We start from the raw sequence: 19325 nt of genomic DNA on the forward strand, positions 1-19325 counted from the left end.
TACTATACATCACAAAAATGTCTCCAAAAAATGAAGCTAGTACTAAAACACGCCCTAGTGGGATTTAAGCACAAATGACACCAAGTTGCATAGACTTCATTCACACCTGTAGATCGATTGCTTTGTTCCAAGACAAGGATTAAAATTATTACAATGTTGCTTTTTATTCTTGGTGCAGTTTGCTTTCACACAGCAAAGTTTCTAAACGGACCAAATGTGTTAATACAAGTCACACACGAGTAAACTGCAACATTATAATAATTTTAACCCCTGTTTCGGAGCAAAACAATCGATCTACAGCTGTGAAAGCACCCTTAGCCTCTATGTTAAGTCATAAGTCATAAGTATTAGTCTGACCAACTAGCAAATAGCATTTAAACAAACAAGCATTTAATAAAAGCATAATCCATCTTATTTTATGGATTCAGTTTAGACTAATCTACATTTTTCTGTAACTGAATAAAAAAAATGTGAGCAGTCTTAAAGAAAAAAAATAGCTGTCTAACTTTTTAAGACTAGTCTAAACCACATTCAGATATTTTTAAGTGTCCAAATACATTTTGGGAGTCACCGTACTGCATTTTTGGTTTGCTTGATGGATGTTTTCTTATAGCTATCAGATCAGTGGGGTATCTCGATGAGGGTAGGCGATACAGGGCAGATTGTGAGGCTGAATGAGCGTCTGAAAGGCTCATCACTGTATCGGACAAGGACAGCTCTGTGATCTCCGGCCCGTCTCATTCATACAGACATAAACACATAAACCCCACACTGCTCAGAGAACAATGACATCAAGCCAGTTATTTTAATACACCCCATTGTGTCTGACGTGCCAGGCTGAGCCTTGGTATCTATTTATTAGTTTTGATACATACATATTCTATTGTTCGCCACATAAGTCCTGTTTTGTTCGTCCGGGGTGGTCTGGGGTCAGTGCGATCTGTGCAGACCAGCTGCGAGATCTTAGACTGCCTCATTGTGGTGCTCAGAGGTTCACTGGAGATGTTAACAAGATGTGTCATCTGAAATGTACATTATTCATGCTCAAGAATTGAGACTTTTATTTATTTATTTGACAGGTCTACTAATTTTTGTTAATGATCATAACCCTGGTGTTATTAAAACATTATTAGACATGTAGCCTGTGTTCAGTGACACAAAAAAAGCCTCTTCAAGGTTAAATGACTGTGAGACAACAGCTAATTTATGATCTCCTGAGCTGATATACATGACTGTATGCCAATGTGTCGTGGTGATAAGATTTCCTTCACGGCATAATGAATTTTGATGCTTTGTTGCATTAACATGTGTTGTCTGCTCCTGGCATGGACATATGTGTCCCTGAAAACAAATGGCTGTATGTGTACATCGCTCCGACTTGCGCAGGTCACAGAAAATATCATAGCTGGACCGTTTTGGGTCACATGGTTCACTGATTAATATTTGGCTTCAAAAAATGACAAGAGGATGATGTATAGCTTTATCTACCCATCAAAACACTATGAAGAGATGAATAGCCTTGAGACCAAATTGTAACGGTAAAGGGAAATAAATTAACATATCTATATAACCAGCAGACACTGATGGGAAGTGTCTCAGCTGTAGATGTATGCTAAAGCATTTGTCATGCTGAGACTTTATGACTCTACAGCCTGATCATAAAGTACGTGTCATAACATTCCATGGCTGCTCAGCCATTTAAACATTCAACTAACACTAAAAATAGATTTTTACTCTCTCTCACTCTTATACATTTTAACAGCTTTCTTTTGGTACTGTACCTTTAAGATTTATATAGTTAAATGTGTTCTGCTGTGAGTGGCTAATCTCTTTATGCAGGTGTTGTGTCAAACATGATCCCTCCTAATTGTTCTCTTGTTCTTTCTCCATAAAGATATGTTTCTGGCTTGTTCCCAGCCCCATGTTTCCAACATCTCCTTGCTGGAATAGCAAATATGCACATTTTGAAATAGCTGAGCTACTTTTGCCACTGAAAAAAAGTGTCTAAGTTAGTAGCAAAACTATTTTTGTACACAGACTCATCTGAAAAATTTGCCACTACCTACATTTTTTAGGACAACTCCAAATTCAAATAGAGTTCACTGCTGTTTCCAGCTGAAATGAACACTAGAGGCAGTAAAACACCAACAAATGCAATTTGTTTTCAAACTAAGTATGATAACAGGGGCATTTTATTGACCTATTTTCATGCAGTTACTATGTCATGATACCATAATGCATGGTTTGTAAACTAATGAGCTTTTACGATTTCATTTATGTATGTATGACTTTTCTGATGTAGTAAACTTGCTCGGTAGCGCACCTGGTACAGTGTTGTACTTGAGATACAGGGTGCTGGGATAGGAGTCCTGTGAAACACAGGTCACGACACATCACAAAAGAGTTTAAAGCCTCATAGAACCAAGCTAAAGTGGTATGGTTTCTTTAGCAAATGCATTTTTATCTCATGTAAGACGTTGCTAGATTAATGTTTGTCCATTTTGGATAAAACTGAATGTGCTGTTATGAATGTCCAGTGAACATTATCTTTGAAAGTGTCACAAAATGTGCAAGGAACAACATAATATTTTGCAGAAATGTTACTACAGGCTCTTTTTTTTTGGGAGCGGTTGTTTACACAAAGTGCAAATAGCAATAGATGCTACTTACACTAAGACTCATTTGAAAAATGTGCCTCTAAACCTACATTTTAGGAAAACTCCACATTCGAATACAGCTCACTGCAGTTTCCAGCTGAAATGAAGACTAGAGGCAGTAAAATATCAACAAATTGAATTCCTTTTCCTACATCACAACCTCAAAGCACTAAACTAATGATCTTTGACAATTGCATTTTCGTATGTATGACTTTTCTGATGTAGTAAACTTGCTCGGTAGCGCACCTGGTACAGTGTTGTACTTGGGATACAGCGCGCTGGGGTACGAATCCTGTGAAACATCACAAAAGAGTTCAAAGCCATATAGAACCAAGCTAAAGTGGTATGGTTTCTTGAGCAAATGCATTTTTATCTCATGTAAAACATTGCTAGATTAATGTTTATCCATTTTGGATAAAACTGAATGTGTTGTTAGCAGCACTCACTGAACATTATCTTTGAAAGTGTCACGAAATGTTCAAGAAGCAACATAATATTTTTCAGAAATGTTGCCACAGGCATTTTATTTTTGGCAGCGTCTATTTGCACTAAGTATAAATAGCAATAGAGGCTCTTTATACTTAAGTGCAAATAGCATATTTTCTTAATGATTGATGCTAAGTACAAATGCTATTTACAAATGCTAAGTAGCAATGGATTGTATTTACACTAAGTGAAAATAGCAGTATTTTTAGCAATATGCTATTTACATTAGTGCAAATAGCTATAGATTCTATATACACTTTGTTAAAATAGCAGGGTTTTCTGCTATTATTACTATGCATTGCAAATAGTGGCAGATATCTGTACCTCCGTATTGTAGTACATTATAAAACAGTATGCAACAATAACGTATTGAGTGTAAATTATAATTTTAATTCAAACTAATTTTGGGACAATAAAGCCCTCCCTACACCTACCCTAAACCCTCCTTGATACTTTACTCTCAACGTTTTGATTATTTACTTTATTTTTATTGAAAATAAATCCCTTCTGATGTGATATGAGATTTGAAAAGGGATGAAAAAAAAATTAAAATACGAAAGGCAAAAGGTGGATTCGAACTCTGGTCGATCGTGTCAAAAAGACTACAGCGCACGCTTTACCATCTACACAACTGGAGCTGATGCTTGATAATTGTCTTTTATAGTGTTGACTAGCCCAATCACACAGTGGTGGGCGGAGTTAGTGTAAATAGCCTCTGCCAACAAGGCAGGCTATTTGCACCTAGTGTAAATAGATACTCTCCTTTTTTTTTTTTCTTTTTCTCAATGAGCCTGGGTTATTACCTTTAGTTAATCTGCAACACTCTTCACTGTGACGGTTCAGTGGAGCTGTAGCATTTATGTTCAGACAGATGATGTAACTACAATCAAGAGTGGGCTGGTTGACCATTTGCCAAGCATTCACAACCCATTCACATTCTTTACTGCACTTTACCTCAAAAGACAGGAACTAATTAGCGTACACTGTATGATCTGCTTAGTACAGTAGTTCATTGTGAGAAGCGTCCTGCTCTAGTGCACTGTGCCGTCACGTTTCCTTCCAGAGCATTATTAGTTGTTTGGGTTTTCTGGGATAAAACAGACAGCAGTGTGGGATGTCGGAAACCTACCGCTCATGTTCAAGGCCTCCCTTCTCTCAGAGGAACGCCAACAGCTGGGTCACCATAGAGAAGAACCACAATCGGAGCTTAATCTGTGTTGTGTATATCTAGTAGATGAGACTAGTATAGCAGATAAAGGAGTGTGTGTGGTCTGTATGTGTGTGTGTTTGTTTGCACATTTGTTTTAGGGATTTGAAGTCTCATGACAGTTTGTAACTATATTTTATATTTGTATGTTTTGGCATATTGGTGAAAAATACTATGGAAGCCTGTTTCCGCCACTGAATAAAAAGGTAATTGTGACTTTTTATCTCACAATTCTGACTTTTTTCTCACAATTGTCAGTTTACATCTCACAGTTCTGACTTCTAAGATAAACTTGCAATTGTAGTTATAAAGTCAGAATTGTGGGATGAAAACTAGCAATTCTGACTTTTTCCCCCTCATGATTGTGAGTTTACATATCTCACATTTCTGGCTTTTTTTCTTGCAATTCTGACTTCTTTTCTCAGAATTGTGAAATAAAAAACTCGCAATTGTGAGTTACAAAGTCCAGCTCTAAGAATAAAAAAAGACTTTCTACGCAATTGCGAGTTTATATTTCAAAATTCTGACTTTATAACTTGCAATTGTGTGTTAAATAGTCAGAATTGCGAGAATTTGTAAACACAATTCTGAGAAAAAAAGTCACAATCGTGAGTTTCTGTATCACAATTTATTTCACAGAATTGCAACTTGTCAGAATTCTTACAAAAAAAGTCAGAATTTCGAGAAGAAAGTCTTTGTAAAATATTGTCAGTGTCAGGCGTCGTGTGCGGGAAGGAGGAGTAGGGACGAGGAAATCAGGAACATGCACTTTAATAATATAATCCATACGAAGGAACAGGAACAGCAGGGAATCCACACGCAAACACAACGAAAACAACACTAAAAGACATTAGGTGACTTCAACGACATTAAGTGACTTCAAGAACCAACAACCAAACGAGGAACTGAACCAAACTTAAATAACCAGGATAAACAGACAAGGACAGGTGTGAATGATTAAACAACGATGTCATAATCAGAAACGGAAGAGGAAAGACCAAATAAGGACACATAAGGGAAAAAACAACGAAACAGTCCACAGGGGTGTGACAGTCAGTGAGGTCAGATTATCATTCTGGTTTATTTACTCACCAAAACCATTTAGTTAATTTCTGATGCTGTACAAAAATAGTTCCAAAGTTTTTACTTAAAAGCATAAGAATTGTAATTATGACCGCTTCTGCGATTTTAGTCAGAATAAATTAAACTAGTTTTAGTCATTTTAGCATTTCAGCTCCACTTTCTTTCTTTTTTTTCTTTTTTTTAAACTTACTATCTAAAACATGATTTCAGTGTTAATGCATTAAAATGATAAATAAATAAATACAAATAATGGTGATTAGCTGTGTAATTGTTTTTTCTGTGTATCTCAGAAAATCATGGGAAGTTTGTCAAACATATCACCTCAAAAAGCTGATTGAAAGGCATTTTCTGGCAAGTTTTATCGTAACAATAAATAAATCAATAATATTTTTTATTATATTATTATTATTATTATTTTCTTAGACAGTCAGTCAAGACATGTTGCTGTTGCATGCACATATCCATCTTTTTTCAAAACAGAGGTAAGCCGTTTTCTGTGAATGTGCAAGACTCATTAGCTGCTGAGGGAAATAACAAGAAAGTGCAGTAAAAGGTAAAACTGTTTGCACTACAAACCAGTGTGTTCATAATTAAGATAATACATTAAATACATTTAATACAGTTAAAAATAGCTGGGAACGAATGACACCGAAAGCCAGACACATTTAATTTACAAATGGCTGTGCCCACTCGTATAGGAAAACTAAGGAGGATAGACCAAAACAAGTATTGATGTGGACAACTTGTGTGAATGCTAGCAGTACTAAGCTCACTGGCAAATGCAAATGCAGTACTTGCAATCGTCTCATCCATTTTTATTTCATTTATTGCAAATCAATGAAAAACTGTTGTTTGTTGACTTCCTGTCAGGAGTTTCAACATGTATTGATGAATAATTTACAATAAGAATAGAAATGTCTATTAGAAAAGCATAGGGAGATTTAAAATAGAAAATATGGAAATTTTGATTTCATGTTGACTTGAAATACCCATGATCATAATAACTTTTTTGGGGGGAAATTCAAGATTCATACGTTAGCTAAGTGAAACTGAAAGGCAGTCACACCAGTTTAGTGTGAACCAGTATAAAAACGTAAGGATTTCTCAAACACTGACTCGTCGCACACATGCCGGGGCAGCGGTAGCCACTGGCACCTTAAAATGCTTTATTAACATGTATAGAGGCAAATATCGTCCCTGTGAAGTAGAGGAGATCAGGTGTGCTGCGTATGATATGAGCCCGCAATGACAAGGCTTGATATTTATTCAGACAGGCAGGAGTCCCATCAGCCCCTGCAGCCAGGATCATTCACACATATATTACTGTCAATGCCAGGTACACCCTGAAAACTACAAGCACCTTTTGTCATAGGGACTTGAAAACCTGGACTGTCCCTCCTGGGCATGTTGATATGAAGATCAGTTCTCATTGATAAAACATGCAGAATATTTGGAGGTTTTCTTAAACTCCAGAAGACATATCTGGTAAAAATGGTTGTGTTTTTTTGTATTGTAGAATGCAGCTGGTGGCCTAAAACAATGGATGCTGTTGACTAAGGCAACACAAAATATGCATTTTCACGAGTTGGGATGTCATGTTAAAATTGCCTGCCAAATTTTATTATCAAGAGATATGTGGTCATAATTCTGAGATATGTCTGGAGGAAGCATAGAGATGCATTGTCTTTGTCCTTGACCCCAGACTTGAGCAAAAATGTAACAATAGACCGTAGGCAACATATTTAATTTGACGTGAATGAAACTGAGTCTGTGAGTGATAGACGTACAGTCCGTTCAGTATGTTATGCTGTTATGCTGTTTTGCTGTTGTGAGGCGTTCATCTGACAAAACATTGGTTATGAAAATGACATGAAACTTAAAATAAAAGGATAATATAATATAAAAGTAATATAAAAGGAGTCACTCATCCTGCAAATGATATACAGTTGAAGTCAAAAGTTTACATATACCTTGCAGAATCTGCAAAATGTTGTTTTACCAAAATAAAAGGGATCATACAAAATGCATGTTATTTTTTATTTAGTACTGACATGAATAAGTTATTTCAGACAAAAGATGTTTACATACAGTCCACAAGAGAAAATGATAGTTGATTTTTTAAAAATGACAACTGCATTGTCATATGCAACTATTACCAAAGGGTCAAACACTCACTGATGTTTCAGAAGGAAAAACGATGCATTAAGAGCCGAGGGGTGAAAACGTCTGAACAGAATGAAGATGTGTATTTTTCTTATTTTGCCTAAATATCATATTTTCATTTAGTACTGGCCTTCAGAAGCTACAGAAGATGCTTACATGTTTCCCCAAAAGACAAAATAAGTTAAATTTACCCTGATCTTAAAATTCCAAAAGTTTTCACCCCCCAGCTCTTAATGCATTGTGTTTCCTTCTGGAGCATCAGTGAGCATTTGAACCTCCTGTAATAGTTGCATATGAGTCTCTGAGTTGTCCTCGGTGTGAAAAGATGGATCTTTAAATCATACAGTCATTGTTGGAAAGGGTTTAAAAACACAAAAATGAATTTGTGGGACCTGAAGGATTTTTCTGAAGAACAGCAGGCAGTTTAAATGTTCAGAACAAACAAGGGACTCATGAACAACTATCACTAAACAAAATAAAACAAACAAACAAACAAAAAAAAAAAAACACAGTGGATCATTCAGGTACCAACACAGTATTAAGAATTAAGCATGTGTAAATTTTTGAACAGGGTCATTTTTATAAATTCAACTATTATATGTCTTTGATGTGAAATATCTTATTCAGGTCAATACTAAATAAAAAATAACATGCATTTTGTATGATCCTTCCAATTTTGGTAAAATAATTAACATTTTGCATTTTGACCTCAGCTGTACATTTACATCTTACATTTATTCATTTAGCAGATGCTTTTATCCAAAGTGACTAACAATTGAGAAATACAACAAGTGATTCATCATAAATAAACACAGGCAAATAAACACAGGAAGTGCTCGTAATACAAAGTTACAGACATTGTTCAGATTAGTAGAAGCTAGAACAAGGAAGGATTATAGAGTAGCAGTATAAGTGAAAACGAAAGGTTTTTTTTTATTTTATTAGTATGCAGTTAAATGTTTAAGGAACAGTGAATGTAAATGTTCTCAAAAGTGATTTTGTGCCTTTCTGCAATGAGACCATGAGGCGTCACTCACTTATAGATCTCAGGCTTCTGGAGGGGATGTAGATTCGTAAGAGTGAGTGGAAGTAGGAGGGTGCTGAGCCCGTGACTGTTCTATACACAAGCAGCAAAGTCTTGAACTTGATGTGAGCGAGAACTGGAAGTCAGTTTAGGAAGATAAAGAGAGGTGTTATATGGGTCATTTTTGGGCTTGTTGAAGACCAGTCATGCATTTGTATCTGAATCATTTGTAGAGCACATCAACTGGTCACAGGGGTTCCTCAGGGATCAGTTCTTGGACCTCTCCTCTTCTCCATATACACGAGATCTCTAGGACCCATCATACAGGCACATGGTTTCTCCTACCTTTCTCCTACCTGATGACACACAGCTTGGTTTATCATTTCAGCCAGAGGATCCAACGGTAGCTGCAGGGATCTCAGGCTGCCTGGTGGACATATTGGCATGTAACATCACCTGCAGCTCAACCTAGCAAAGACTGAGCTTCTCGTTTTCCCTGCCACTTTGACTTCACAACAGGGGTGCCCAAACTTGGTCCTGGAGTGCCAGTGTCCTACAGGATTTAGCTCCAACTTGTCTCAACACAACTGCCAGGAAGTTTCTAGTGTGCCTAGTAAGAGCTTGATTAGCTGGTTCAGGTGTGTCTAAGGCCCTGTTTACACCTGGAATGCATTTTTGTCGATCTGATCACAAGTGGACAACGCTAAGTACTAGAGTAAATGGGGTGTAAAACATTTTGAGGTTGTCCACTCGAAAATGCATTCGTTTAGATTGCTGTTGTAGTGTAGACGAGCATGTGGTTGAATGTGTTGGAACAGCTGCTAAAGACTGCCCACTCTCCCCTACTGACCTAATATGTATTCATTGTGAGACGTACAAAGACAAGCGCTTATCAGATGGGATTTAAACTTTGACGGGCCAAAACGAAATGAAACTAAAGTGGCTGTAACCATTGCTCTGAAATTTCTGAAAAAGCCTATACATATACATGAACAAAACTTTGTGCAGCATGTTTGCTAATAACACTAGCAGCAGCAAGTATAAGTGCATGATAACTTTAGCCCTCCCGCTCCTGTTTTGATACCGACAGAGGGATGCAACCAATTACCCTCAGAAGTGGCCGAAAGTGGACAGAAGTGGGCGCCGATAGCCTTGTGAGCAGTGCGCCGACATATAACGCCATTGCGCTACAGGCGTCCCGAGTTCGAATCCCGGCTTCAAGGCTTGAGGACCTTTCCCGATCCCGCCCCCTTCTCTCTCTCCCACTTCGCTTCCTGTCAGCTATGATCTATCCCAGGCGTGGTGAACTCCGGTCCTGGAGAGCCGCAGCCCTGCAGAGTTCAGCTCCAACCCTAATTAAAACTCACCTGCCTGTTGCTTTCTAGTAACACTTCAGACCTTGATTAGCTTATTCAGGTGCGTTTGATTAGGGTTGAAGCAAAACTATGCAGGACTGCGGCTCTCCAGGACCGATGTTCGCCACCCCTAATCTATCCTATCAAAATGAAGGTGAAAAAAAAAGTGGACAGGAGAGACAGATCCAAACTGCCAGGTGTAAACAGCTATGTGTCTCCATTGTCCACTTGTGATCCGATCGACCAAAACGCCTCTTAATACCAAGTGTAAACAGGGCCTGATTGAGGTTGGACCTGAACTCTGCGGGACACCGGATCTCCAGGACCGAATTCGAGCACCCCTGTTGTGAAGTCAAACTGGCAGGGAAGACGAGAAGCTCAGTCTTTGCTAGGTTGAGCTGCAGGTGATGTTCCATGCCAATATGTCCACCAGGCAACCTGAGATCCGTGCAGCTAGCGTTGGATCCTCTGGCTGAAATGATAAACAAAGCTGTGTGTCATCAGCATAGCAAAGGTAGGAGAAACCATGTGCCTGTATGATGGGTCGCAGAGATCTAGTGTATATGGAAAAGAGGTCCAAAAACTGATCCCTGAGGAACCCCAGTGACCAGTTGATGTGCTCTAGATTCATTTCCTCCCCAAGCAACCTTGAAGAACTTACCTGTGAGATAGGATTCAAACCAGCGAGATGGAGCTCCTGGGTGGACAGAAGAATCTGATGATTCACAGTTTCAAAGTTAAAGTGTTTTTGCTGTAAATGGAAAGAAGGAGACAGGTCTGTAACTGTAAGTGAATTGTTTAATTGTTTTTGACAGTGGAGTTACCCGATCCTGCTTGAATGCAGCTGGGAAAATCTGTATGGGTCATTCTATAATTGTGGGTACATAATTGTGTCCGTGAAGTATATTTTTAATATATTTTCATTAATACAAAGCTCCAATGCTTAATTTTCTAGTACACAATTATATTTTTTTAAATAATGATGTTTTTTTTTCAAAAATGATGTTCATGTCACATACAACACTGGTATTCAGTTGTCCGATTTTGTAAATTTGCTCATTCTACTCTGCATTTAAGCATGAAAATGACCTCAAATATAAATTAATTTCATAGTTTTGCCTCAAATTAGATGAGGTTTTCAAGACATTTGGGTGTGCGCTTCAAAAATAAGTCTTTTTTGTGATATAACTTGTTTTATTTGTGTCCGAAAAACCATTGCCAACTAAGTTACCCACTAGAAAACCCCCCCTTCAGAAAGGAATGGTTTATCCCATTCTCACATAATTTGCACAGTATGATATTTTCTCTAGATGCACATGGATGAAACACTAGAAGTTATGTTCTCTCTGTTTCCACTAATATTGATTAAACTAGCAAACCTGTGTCAAGAGTGGATTGATCGACTGTCAACAGTGTTACACAAGTATTATTGCTGCAGATTTTAACAAGACAATTTAACTAAACGTATGTTTTGTTTATGAAAATATATTTCTAAATATACCATATGCTCAGTTGTTCTAGGCTTCCATGTTGAGTATAGGCCCAAAACACAAAAAATGTCAACTAAGTTACCTGTCAACTGTGTTACCCAGTAAATATAACATGGTGGACAGTAGCAAACATAGATGGTATTTTATGTACATCTATCTATCTATCACATAGATGCCATCAAATGGGCAATAGAGTACGTGTAACAACATCTCACTCCTTAAATCCTTTCCTCCTCCATGTCATGGCTGTCAAGAAGCGCTCAAACATCATCATTTCATTGACAGATCTGCCCCGGCGCAGTTTGCCCCCTCCCAGGCTTCATGTCACCTTCTGTGCTGCGACTGTTTGGTGTTTTGTGATGCTAATGTGGCCTGTGCTGGAGAGGCGCTGACCTGAGGTGATTATGACGCTGATGTGTGTGGATATAGATGCAGACGTGGAGAGAAGAGTTCTGACAGATTCATGTCCATTTCAGCTGTCCACACGCTCACATATGAATGCATACAAAAACTCTTAAGGCCTCTTTACATGATTCACGAGGCACCTCTCAACGCAAATGTCGTGCTTTGACCTCCTTGATGTGAATCGTTGCAGAAAGTATTGCAGACTGGTAAATTTCCACTACAAAATTTTTTTTGTAAAACCCTTTAAACCACTTTAAACACACTTTAAATGCTTAAGCTCAGTAAATTCAGTCCTGACAATGTTTTTGTCATTCATCAGCCTGAAAAACAATCTCAAGGTAATTAACCATAACCTTATTTCTTGTAAAATCAGAATGTGTTGTTAGGTAGCTCCGCCCACAGCGATATCTCATTGGCCCAAAGTTTCATTTGGCATATTAAACATCAAACAGTTTTTGATAGCAATTTTTTTTAATGCAATTCTGTCATTTTTGCTTTCAAATGTTCACAAATGTTCTGAAAACATTTGCATTATGCCTGGATATACATGGTAATGAAAACAGTGCCACTTTCTTTAGCAGTGTAAATGAAGTGTTAATAGCATATTCAAATGTAAACAAGCATGATTTGTTTTACCTTGACAGACAAATAGCATAGCTATGCTAAACCAGACAGCTCTGAAAGTACCTAAATGACCTCATAGCAATGACACTTGGATGAGGGCAGCTAATTACAGGAACACAGCCACAAAGAGCCATGAGGCCATTCATCACCACAATACATCCACTCTCTCTGCATCACAACACCGCTCATATCACACTTTATTAGTCCACGGATGCACTGGCATTTACAAATGACTGCTGCCTATGGAAAACAGCGCATTTGCCTTTATTTCTGCATACATTTCTGGGGTTTGATTCAGTGTCAAGGAGAGCTGCTCTCCATAGCTGTCGTACTTGCAGAGATTAGTCGGATAAGCACTATTTTATTCAGTTCACTGCTCTTTGACACGTAGCTATAAACAGAGATCATAGATCTTGGAGGAAGCCAGAGTATGAAAACATATTTTGACCATGTTTGACATATCTTTAACAAATCGTTTATAGTTAATGGGGCAAATGCCTTTTATGTCTAAAATTGTTTTGGATGCCATTGAAACTCATTTTTGGGTGTCATATTTTGAATTTAGTCTACATTTTACTGTTAAAATGAATGGCAAAAGTGTCCCAATTTATTTGATTTATCAATTAATAAATTCCATTTCCTCCAATAAAATCATATTTTGTGGTTCTTCGAAGCTTCTCATACGTTTCATATTTTCTGGACTAAACATTTGTGATAAAAATGTAAATAAGAACTAATAATAGAGAGATTTAGGGGGAAATTATTTTAAAGGATTAGTTCATTTCCAGAATAAAAATTTCCCTATAATCTACTCACCCCATGTCATCCAAGATGTTCATGTCTTTTTTTCCTCAGTTGAAAAGAAAAGGTTTTTGAGGAAAACATTTTTCTCCATATAGTGGTCTTCAATGGTGGCCAATGGGTTGAAGATCCAAATTGCAGTTTCAGTGTAGCTTCAAAGGGCTCTATACATGATCCCAGCTGAGGAATAAGGGTCTTAGGATCTAGTAAATCGATCAATCATTTTCTAAAAAAAAAAATAAAATAATACAGTCATGGCCAAAAATATCAGCACCCTTGCAATTCTGTCAGAAAATGCAACCCTTCTCTTAGAAACCTTTTGCAGTTGCATGTCACACCCTTCGGACTGTTTTGTGTGTTTTTCCCGCTTGTATGCCCTTATTTGGTCTTCCTGTTCCGTTTTCAATCATGATGTCACTGTTTGATTGTTCACAACTGTCTCCCCCTTGATTAGTCTATGTATTTAAATTTGGTTGTGTTCCACATCTGATCGTTGGTTCTTAATTGTCATTCAGTATTGTCATTCAGTTTATGACTCATACGTTGTGTTTGCATCTGGTTCCCTGCTGTTTCCTGTCCGTTCCTGTTCCTTGTGGATTATTTAATAAATTTACATGTTTTGGATCTCCTCGCTCCTCCTCATCGTTCCCCGCACACGACGCTGTGACAGAAGAACCGACCGTCAACATGAGGGCTGAGGAAGCGTTATGGCGTTTGCGGCAAGGTGGTCGGAAGTTGGAGCGGTAGGTGGAGGAATTCCTCGAGCTCGCTAACCAGCTGAGCTGGCATGACGCTGCCTTGGGTGCGTGTTTTCAGCTGGGGTTGGACGAAGAGACAATCCGTTGCGATCTTCCCATTTGTGAGTATCCCCTGATCAAGCTGTTTAATGTAGTCCTTTATTTAAATGGATCTGATTTTGAAGTAGAAGAGGATTACATGTCTCGTCGTCCAACCCCCTCTGAAGCATGCCGTGTCGTGTCAGCTCACACCACGCCGGGAGCCCCCACATACCGCGCCAACGGTTCGGACCGCCTGCCCTGCCCCAAACGAACTCCCCTGGTCCAAGGCTCCATCTGCTTCCTTAGCCCGGAAGTGCTGGCCGCGGCTCGCTCCAAACGCCCAGAACCCGCCGCCAGCTCTCGGACTCCGCCCGCGGCCAGCTCTCAGACTCCGGCGTCGGCTCGCTCTCGGACTCCACCCGCGGCTCACTCTTGGACTCCAGCCACACCCCGTGCTCTGGATTAGCTACTGGCAATATGGTATGCCCTATATATATTAAGGATTATTTGGACTATGAATTATTATCTCCTGTGTCTCCGCTGGTTCTGTCCAGCTCTCCTTCTCCGCTGGATCCAGCTCTCCCAAGCCTCCACTGGCTACTCCCTTGATTTACCATGGCCACCGGGACTCTGTGCTTGGCCGTGACTTCCCGAGCTCCCTGACCCGCCATGGACGTATGGACTCTGTGCTCGGCCGTGGCTTCCTGAACTCCCTGACCCTCCATGGCCTTATGGACTCTGTGCTCCACCGTTCTTTTGCAAACTGCTCCAGGTCATTTAGATTTGAAGGATGTCTTCTCCCAACTGTTTTGAGATCTCTCCACAGGTGCTCTATGGGATTCAGATCTGGACTCATTGCTGGCCATTTCACACCTTTCCAGCACTTTGTTTGTAACCATTTCTGAGTGCTTTTTGAAGTGTGTTTGGGGTCATTGTCCTGCTGGAAGACCCATGACCTCTGGTGGAGACGCAGCTTTCTGACACTAGCCAGTACGTTGTGCCCCAAAATTCATTGGTAATCATCAGATTTCATGATACCGTTCACACAGTAAAGGCATCCAGTGCCAGAAGCAGCAAAGCAACCCCAAAACATCTTTGAACCTCCACCATGTTTGACTGTAGGGACTGTGTTCTTTTCTTTGAAGGCCCCATTTCTTTTTCTGTAAACAGTGCCATGATGTCCTTTACCAAAAAACTCAGTATGTTCTCCCAGAAGGATTGAGGTTTTGTCACATAAGTTTTGGCAAACTCCAGTCTTGCTTTTTTATGCCTTTGTGTCAGCAGTGGTGTCCTCCTGGGTCTCCTACCATAGCATCCCTTTTCATTCAGATGGTGACTGATAGAGTGAGCTGACACTGTTGTACCCTGTGTCTGCAGATCAGCTTGAATTTGTTTGGAAGTTAATCAGGGTTCTTTATCCACCATTCGAACAATCCTTTATTGTAATTTTCCATTAATTTTGCTCTTCTGTCCACATCCAGGGAGGTCAGCTACAATGCCATGGGCTGTAAACCTCTTGATGATATTGCACACAGTGGACACAGGAACATTAAGATCTCTGGAGATGGACTTGTAGCCTTGAGATTGTCCATGTTTTTCAAATTTTTTTTCTCTCAAATCCACAGACAACTCTTTATACTTCTTTCTTTTCTCCATGCTCAGTGTGACACACAACACAAAGGTTAAGTCAGCTTTTCTCCATTTTAACTGGTTGCAAGTGTGATTACTATATTGCTCACATCTGTTACTTGCCCCAGGTGTGTCTAAATACAAATTACAGGAGCGTCACATGCTTGAAAAACAATTATTTCTTACAGTTTCAACAAGGTGCCAATCATTTTGTCCAGTTCACTTTTTGAGTTCTGTGTGGAGTTTATCAAGTTTGACTCTCTGTTTTTTTGTGTGTGTGTGTGTTTTGTGTGTTATTTTTTTGCAAACAAAAAAAAAAAGCACATGAATACCAAAACAATTTTCTGAGAGAAGTGTTGCCTTTTCTGACAGAATTGCATGCAGAATGGCCATGACTGTATATACATTTTAACCACAAATGCTAATCTTGCATTAGCTCTGCAATGCACATGTGTGTCTTCACACACTGCGTAATCACATTGGAAAGATAATGCATGGTTAGTTCTCTGTCTGTGCACTTTGGTTCAAAAAGGTAGGGTAGGGTGAAAAAATCCAAGTCATTTTCTCCTCCAACTTCAAAACAATCTGGCGTCATTGTTTTACCATTTTTATGTGAAGAGCGTTTGACTTTTTTTGCACATTCACTTTGTAAAAATTGGGTCGGTAATTCTTACATCACGTGTGACCTTTCCAACATGATTATGAAATGTGTGAGGTTGGGGTGGTGCAAGACGAGCATTTATAGTTTTTTTTTTTTTTTTTTTTTAAAGAAAATTATCGATTGTTTCGCTAGACAAGACCTTTATTCCTAGGGTGGAATTGTGTAGAGCCCTTTGAAGCTGCATTGAAACTGCACTTTGGACCTTTAAACCAATGGCCACCACTGAACAACCCTATATGGAGAAAAATCCTAAAATGCTTTTTGACTGAAGAAAGAAAGACATGAACATCTTGGATGACATGGAGGTGAGTAAATTATGAGGAAATTTTTATTCTGAAAGTGACCTAATCCTTTAAGTAATAACCTACAAAACTAGCCAGACTCTAGCAACCTTAACCGATTTGAAAACCAGACATGAAGACAGTTTCAACCTCCGAATGCGCAGAATAGATGACTCAACCAAACCGTGAGACCACACACATGTTGATCGTTGGAATGATTTCACAGTGAAACAAGCAAAATAATCTGCCAATGGTATAAGCAAAATAATCTAGTTTTCTGCTTACTCACTGGCAGATTATTTTGCTTGTTCTAAGGAAAAACTCACTTGATTTTGAATTCTTTTATCTGAAAACAAGACAATAATTTTTTGTCTAGAAAATCCTTCTTGTTGTAACCATTTTTAGATATTTTGACTGGAAACAAGACAAAAAACTTCTTATAAAAAGTAAGAAAAGCATTTTTTGTAGTGCAGAATGAAAGTCCAAACAGCTGATAAAAACATCACAATAATCCACAAGTAAGCAATGATGGATTTGTTTCTTATGAATATGCAGTTTTTGGCTTCACAAGACATTAATTGATTTACTGGAGTGGTCTGGATTACTTGTGGATTATTGTGATGTTTTATCAGCTGTTTAGACTCTCATTCTGATGGCACCCATTCACTGCAGTGGATTCATTGGTGAGCAAGTGATGTAATGCTTACTTTCTCAGAATCTGATATGTGTTCCTGGACCACAAAACCGTAAGTGGCACGGGTATATGTGTAGCAATAGCCAACAATACATTGTATGGGTAAAAATGATCAATTTTTCTTTTATGCCAAAAATCATTAGGAGTAAAAATCATGTTCCATAAACATATTTTGTAAATGCTGTATACATCTCAATTTAAAAAAAAAAAAAAAAAGACCCTTATTTTTTGTGGTCCGGGGTCACATATATCCAAGTATGATGCCTAGTTTTTACTCTGTAATGATTTACAAGGTCAGCAAATTTATAATGTGTTTTCAAGTGTTTTAAAAGTTGTGTAGTGTATTGCAGCCTTTGGAGACATTCAGCATGATCAACCAAAATTTAATTTAGTTAAATTTGACATTTGACCCTAAAAGTGCACAAAGTAAAAGTGACTAGTTAACTGAAAAATTTATTCCAACTAAATGTCATTAAAATAAAATTATTTAATGAAAATAAAATAGCTATAGTTTTTTAAAAGAGCTGAATGATAATTAAAACTGATCAAAGGGTCAGCAAAGCTGTTCTACCATAGTACCACCATATTTGGGATGCAGTCCCCTCTGTGTGTGTCACAATCAAAAATGGCAAACTCAGCTGTCCGGTGCGTGTTATTCTGTTATATAGCAGCGCTGACTGATCCCATGGTCATTAAAGAGTCCACACAGCGTTTATGATCAGATATGATCTGAGCCATAGGGATGCCTCACACAATGCCATAATCACGGTGTTATCAATAGTCGGGTTTGAGCTGGATAGGTTTAAGCCCTGCTGGAGATTTGGCCGTTGCTCTGTTATTGAATATTTCCATTGTCAGGCCAACAAAAGTGTGATGATCGCAGTCAAAATGCTTACACAGGGAATTCTTTCTTTGCATTGTAAACAGTGGTTGATGTCAGCAGTTTTGAACAGAAATATGTGATGATTGGAAAAGCACTGTTTTGTTCCTCTGTGATGAGTTCTTAGAAAAAGCTGTCCGGCCTGTGGACAGTTCGACGACTCTTGTGTCATTCTCTGTTTTTCATGTCACTGTCCTTCCTTTAAAACATGAGAAAGGGTTACACGTATTTTGCAACCTAATTCAGCAAAATAAGTTCTAACACAGGAGGATTCAATTACATGAGAATGAGACGGTTCGATAGGAACTAGCCTTTTTTATTTCCTTATTTAATATCTGTCTGAAACTCTTGTGATATTGCTGTCACAACACAATACAGTCCCTTTGACATGTTGCTTGAGTAAAAATGTAAATATAAAATAAATGTGTGGTGCTATCTCTTACATGCTACACTTCTTTTAAAATTATATATATATATATATATATATATAGCATAATGTAAACATAATTTTAGAATCATCAATATATATATATTTTTTCTCATATCACATTTAACCCATAATTGTCTCTACTACACTATATTTGACCCTGGACCACAGTACTTAAGTTAAAAAAAAAAAAAAAAAAAAAAACTTAAGTCTGAAGTAGCACTGGTATATTTGTAGTAATAGCCAAATATACATTGTATGGTTCAAAATGATCAATTTTTCCTTTATGCTAAAAATCATTAGGATATGAAGTAAAGATCATGTCCCATGAATATATTTTGTAAATTTCCTACTGTAAATATATCAAAACTTAATTTGTGATTAGTAATATGCATTGCTAAACACTTAATTTAGACAACTTTAAAGGTGATTTTCTCAATATTTAGATTTTTTTGCACCCCCAGATTTCAGATTTTCAAATATCTTGTATCTCGGCCAAATATTGTCCTATCCTAACAAACCATACATGAGCTTATTTATTGAGCTTTGAGATGATGTATAAATCTCAATTTCGAAAAACCGACCCATATGACTGGTTTTGTGGTCCAGAGTCACGTATTGTTCATTTTTAATAAATATATATATATATATATATATATAATTCTTATTGATCTCAGTT

Source organism: Labeo rohita, chromosome 25 (genome assembly GCF_022985175.1).
Source record: "Labeo rohita strain BAU-BD-2019 chromosome 25, IGBB_LRoh.1.0, whole genome shotgun sequence".
Classification (NCBI taxonomy): Eukaryota; Metazoa; Chordata; class Actinopteri; order Cypriniformes; family Cyprinidae; genus Labeo; species Labeo rohita.